The following is a 5,856-nucleotide window of genomic DNA, read 5'->3' on the forward strand; positions in this document are numbered from 1 at the left end:
GGAACTGGAGAGGTGACATCATTAAACAAAATAGCAGTTATTCCTTAGGTTATACAGGCTTCCACCTATGATTACAGATGTGCATCAGTGGGTAGCTATCACCTGAAATCTCCCTTTGCAATTTAATGTGTCCTTCTCATTCCAGTTATCTTAGAATTTGCTAACAGGCTACTTTCAAATGCAGCTCTCCAACAGGTGCAGCTTCTTATCACAAAGTGAACTCATTTGCACCTGCTTAAGGTGCTGCAAGAAGTACAGTAGCCGTGTCAGTAGTGCTTCTGTGGATTGAATTTACATTTCAAAGTGGTTAAATTGTTTTGAAAGTGTATCCCAGTGTGCAGTCCTTGGCAATCTTGGCTTGATGTTTAAAATGCCTGAGATCTACAGGAAGCAGAGAAGAACTATGTAGTTTGGCATTTGGTCAAGCACAAAGGAAGAGTAAATTGCTTCCAAGGGTAAATTTACAAGTTGTTTTGGGTACCGATATATATGGTTCATCTATCCATTAATATTTAGAATATAATTGAATTGAATGTTAGCCATTGAAGGAATTTCAGAAGACATTTACTGCATCCTTCCCATACCATAAATGAACAATTTGAAATCCAGGGAGCTCAGGATATGGATAAAAATAAAGGGTTTTGCAGTGAGGTGCATATACATATGAGTTTGAGCCTTGAAATGTAATTTCACGTACATTGTCGAAATCTACACTAAAGTAAAATTACTCTGAATGTCTCTCCTATCCCTGCCTTTGTAACTACCACCAAATCATAGGGTGAACCCACGCAAACGAGGTGTGTGAAATAGCAATAGAAGGGATTCGTGCATATAAGAACGAGGCATCTCAGAAGCAGGAAGAGAGAATCCCAGGATCATAAGCAAACACCAGGTACCAGAGGAGTGTGTGCAATATTCCCATTTAAAGTGACAGGAGCAGCAGGGACTGTGGCACAAAAGACACAGCAAAGGAGCTAAATCGAGACAGAAGAGAGGAGCCACATCACGGAGCCCTTCGCAGGCTTCCTGATCCATGGAAGCACTGTCCAAAGGAACACATGGATGAGGGGCTAGGACCAAAGAGAAGGCTGGCTGTCCTCTGGGAGAGGGTCTGCTGCAGACCAATGATGACAGCCTGGAGTTTTCTCATCCTGGCTTGTGCAAGCCTGTTCATTCCCCTATTGAACCCCGATCATGGCTGGTATTGTGTGTGAGTTCTATTTGACCACTGAAACAAATGATTGAGCTCAACAGAGGAGTAGAGGGCCATGGGAGGAACAATTGGAGTCAGATCCTAAGATTCTCCCCTCCTGCTTCTGAGATTCCTTGTTCTTATACCCACAAATCCTCTTTATTAGTGTTTCACACACCCTATTTACTTGGTCCCATCCAATCATTTGACGCAAGTTACACAGACATGGACACAAGAGTCACGTACCACTGGCGTGGACCAGTGCGGACTTAGACCCTCTTTGTCCAATGTGTAGTCACATGGGGTCAGATGGGGACTCCACATCATTTCCTCAGATTATCAGACTTAGTCATTCCATCTACTAGGGCTAATGAAATCACCCCCATAAAAGGTTAAATAATAAGCTGTGCACTAAGCAGAGATAGGTAAATTTACATATAATGCATAATATATAATGCTTCAGCTGACAATATTGAGAGGAATACATAATATGCACAAATCAAGACTACATTTCTCTGTGAAAAGAGTTAATATTTTGAAGACATCATTTATTGCAGGTATGGGCTGTTGTTTGCACTGCTGAGTGCACATGTGCAATGGAATCAACCACGCTCTGGTTCCGCGCTATCCTAATGTAATTTGCCTTGTTTGAGCCCATTGTTGCAGTCACTGTATCAATAGACTTGTTCATGGCATTCTTCTTAATCATGGACCCTGTCCTTTATAAGGTGCCCTGGTGGTGTACTGGTTGCATGTTGGGCTGCAATCTGTTTGGTTGGCAGTTCCAAACCAGCAGCAGCAGCTCCGTGGGAGAATAACTGGCCTTTCTACTCCCATAAACCCCCACTGGGGCTCACTGTGAGTTAGTATTAACTTGATGGCTATGAGTTTGGTTTTTCGTTTCTTGTGCCATACTAGGAGAAAAGATGAGGCTCATCTTTCTACTCTCCAAAAGAGGTACAGTCTTGCAAACCCTAAGGGGCAGTTCTCCTGTCTTAGGGAGCGGTTTTCAGAATTGACTGAATGACAGCAAGTACTTTACATTTAGGAAGCTGTTCTCTTTGTAACACGACCACGCCCAAAGTACAGGAGGTGAAGTCTTGCCATTCTGGCTTCCCAGTTGTGATCTGGTTGAATTTCTTCCAAGACAGCTTTGACCACTCTTGTGAAAGTCCACGCTACATTCATTGTTCTTCTCCAATGCTATAATTCAAAGGTGTCCATTCTACTTTTGTCTTTGTTATTTACTGTTCAGCTCAACTGAGCATACGAAATGATTGAAAATACCATGGCTGGGGCCAGGCATGCCTTAGTCCTCAAAAGTATCTCTTCGCTTCTTAACAATTTAGAGTCCATTTGTAACAGATTTGACCAATGCAAGTTTTTCATTTGATTTCTTTATTTCTTTTTTTCTTTCCTTTCTCTTTTGGTACTGATTTTCAATGCTTCTACCAAAGAAGGAAATGATTTAATATTTTGGTTGGTCAAGAAATGGTACCTAAGGCAGGTGCTTCTATAACCCTGACCTTAGCCCAACACACTCCTGTTTCATAAAGGTATAGGGCAAAGCAGAGTTGATATTGAAATGAAAGGTAGGGTCAAAGACAACAGATACATTGGAGGTGAACAAGGGGTGCAGAAAGAATGACAACAGCTACAGAAAAGTGCCATTTAAACACATTTAATCTTTGCCCAGCAAATCAGAAAAATACCAACCAAGTCAGTGGCTAGTGACCCTGCCAGGGATGTAGGTGAAAATGTTCAATTTCAGGGGAGTTAGTAATGTCAGAGTACATTCTGGGCCACTGGGACAGTTGGGCATTCCAGATGGAAGAAAAGGTATAGCCAGTTTTGCTACTTGTCACACAAGCTAGAAAATCTTACCTCCCCACTCTGGTCCTTGAGAAGGCAATCTTATACCCCCACCCCCACCCCCACCCATTTCCTTGCCTTGTCAATATTGTATGTTCCCCTCTGAGATAGCTGCAGCCTGAGCTGGAGGCTCCACTCTAGCCGGGGCTCTCTAGTTCTCTAGACTGCCACTTTTACAAAGAGAGGCTTAGGGAAGGTAAGAATTGAGAAGACTTTTTAAAGCAAAGTATAACCTAGAGAAAATGTCCAAAGCAGCCGCCAGGCATGTGGCACCAGCATCCAGTTCTTGGCCTTACTCCTCTCCCTTCTTCCCATGGGCTCCTCTGTGGAAGAAGTATGGCATTGGGATGGCTCTTTCTCCTCCACAGTCTCTGCTGGTCCTATGCAGCCAGGAGTGTATGACTTAGGCTGCTTGTGCAAGAGGTCACACTGGATGTCCTTGAGTATATTTTTCTTGGCACTAGTCTTGAGGACAGGACTCAGTTTGATGTGCATGGCACTCATAAGGTACTCTTTAAATAATATAAAAGGATTGTCCATCCATCTCCTGGGAGCGAAATTCTTTGGCAATCTCTTGGTAGCCTTGAGAAAAGCAATAGACTCATATGTTTCCTGTACACTCTGACAGTGAGGGTTACTGGCTATGAACACAGGGCGGATGCCATGTAATTCTGGTGTCTGTGGAGCTGTGTTCTCCAAGTGCTGCAGTCCGTGCCCAGCTCTCACTGAAAAAGGTCCAGGGGATTTTTGAGAGCGTGCTTCCTCATAACTGGCATTATCTTAACCTGACTAGGGTCCTCTTGCCCCCAATACTATTGGCCCAGGCTCTTGGCACAGGCAGGAGCTTTCATGGGGTCCCTCCTGGGGAACACAAATATTTTCCCCCAAAAAAACTGATGCCCACAGCTCACAATCTACTTCTTAGTGCACATCACGGAGCAGACTTCTTGGAGTCTCATAACTGATCTGCAAGGGTATCAGCACTTCCCACAGCACTCAAACTCAGGAGCGTCCCTTCTTATCTAGTTCATCAGATGGGCTGTCCCTTCCCATGGCACCACCTGATGGATTCTCAGTCAGTTCAGGCAGCAGACCTGTCAGTAGAGTCTCAGACTCTTTCAGCAATGGAGAACATCCCACTGGGAAAGGTTCTGCTCCTTCCTGGATAACAAATCCTTCGATGATGTGCATGGGAACATGGGGCTTCACGATGGCCTGGGGGGTGTGGAGCCACTCATCTGTCTGGACCCCATGTGGAATGTAGAAGATGGTACTGATAGGACAGGAGTCCGGGTTACTAGTTCACTGCTTGAGGATTAGCATTTACACTGACTGGTTTTCTTCTCTATGGCCTTTGGACTCTGCTCCTGCAGATGCCTTGGCGCTCAGTTTCCAGGCTCACTCTCTGTGGTCCAGGGTCCTCAAGATGGGTCTTCTGACTCGAGGCCTTCATACCTGGGTTAGCACCCATGTCCTCCTGGGATGTATTCACTTCATGTGCCTGATGGTCCCCACTTGCCAAGTGGGTGGAGGTCTCACTTGGTCTCTGTCTCAGGTTCCCCTCCCCCATCATTTCCTGGAGAGCTCATTGGATTTCTTGTTTGTTGCTTGCATGAGGATTGACTGTGGATCCATGTAAAAGCCATGAGGGAAAGACATTTACAATCTGTGATAGGAAGATGGCACCACATTGGTCGCTAAGAGTGAAGAGGACTTGATTCACACCCTGATGAAAATCAACGATTATACATTTAAGGAAAACAAAAATCCTCACAACTGGACCGATAAACAGCATCATCAACTGAGAAGTCTGTCATGTAATTTTAGGCTCAGAAAACATTAATTTTATCAATACAATATAGATTTCATTTATGTGACTTGTAAAAGTAGTTTAGAAAATCCAAATACATTTAAAAAGTGATGGCTTGGCTGTAAATACACTTAAGGCTGTAAGTACCCTGCTTAGACCTTGTCTGAGAACATGTTCCCAACTCAGAGGCATTTTTCCAGTGGAAGTACTGAGAACCAGAGCATCTAGGTGACACACTAAATATACTGAGAAGTTTTTGTATTCAATAATCATACTACAAAAATTGGATTTGAAAGACTGTCTATTGGGAAGAAAATGAGAAGCTGCTCTGTGTTGTACCAATAAACTAGGGAGGAGCAAGAGAGAAGTCACAGAGTCTGATTTTAACGAGTTATAGGAAAAGCAGCAATTATGGCCACGCAAAATCAAGCAGTTCAATTGCAGAATAATGAACTACAATATCACAGAACATAGGAGGAAAAATTCGAGATCTGGAAGAAAAATTGGCAAATGTATCAGATATTCTGAATGATCTGTAGATGACATCTCTTAGAAAATATCCAATATGTACCTGATTGTAAATTATTTACTTATACAACACTGAGACTTGAGATATATGCGTATGTGGATTTTTTTCTTACTTATTTATATTTATAATATTTGTATCCATCTAATATATTAATATCTCTTCTCTGGCCTATGCAATCCATTCATTTTATTAAGTAAAAGTCTACATCTTTGCATTGAATCTGTAAATATATCGATTCTTCTTTTGCCAAAAAGAAAAGTCATTCAGCTTCAAAAAGAAATTAATGTCCATTCAGTGTAACTTTATTTTTAATTAGAATTTCTAAACTCTGGTGGCATTACAATTACACATTGGGCTGCTAATTACAAGGTCAGACATTCAAAACCACCAGCAAACCACAGGATTAAGATAATGCTTTCTATTCCCAGAGGCAGTTCTGACCTGTGCTTACAG

This window comes from Echinops telfairi, unplaced genomic scaffold (genome assembly GCF_000313985.2).
Source record: "Echinops telfairi isolate 266 unplaced genomic scaffold, ASM31398v2 ScPeMD7_23;HRSCAF=83, whole genome shotgun sequence".
In the NCBI taxonomy this organism is placed as follows: Eukaryota; Metazoa; Chordata; class Mammalia; order Afrosoricida; family Tenrecidae; genus Echinops; species Echinops telfairi.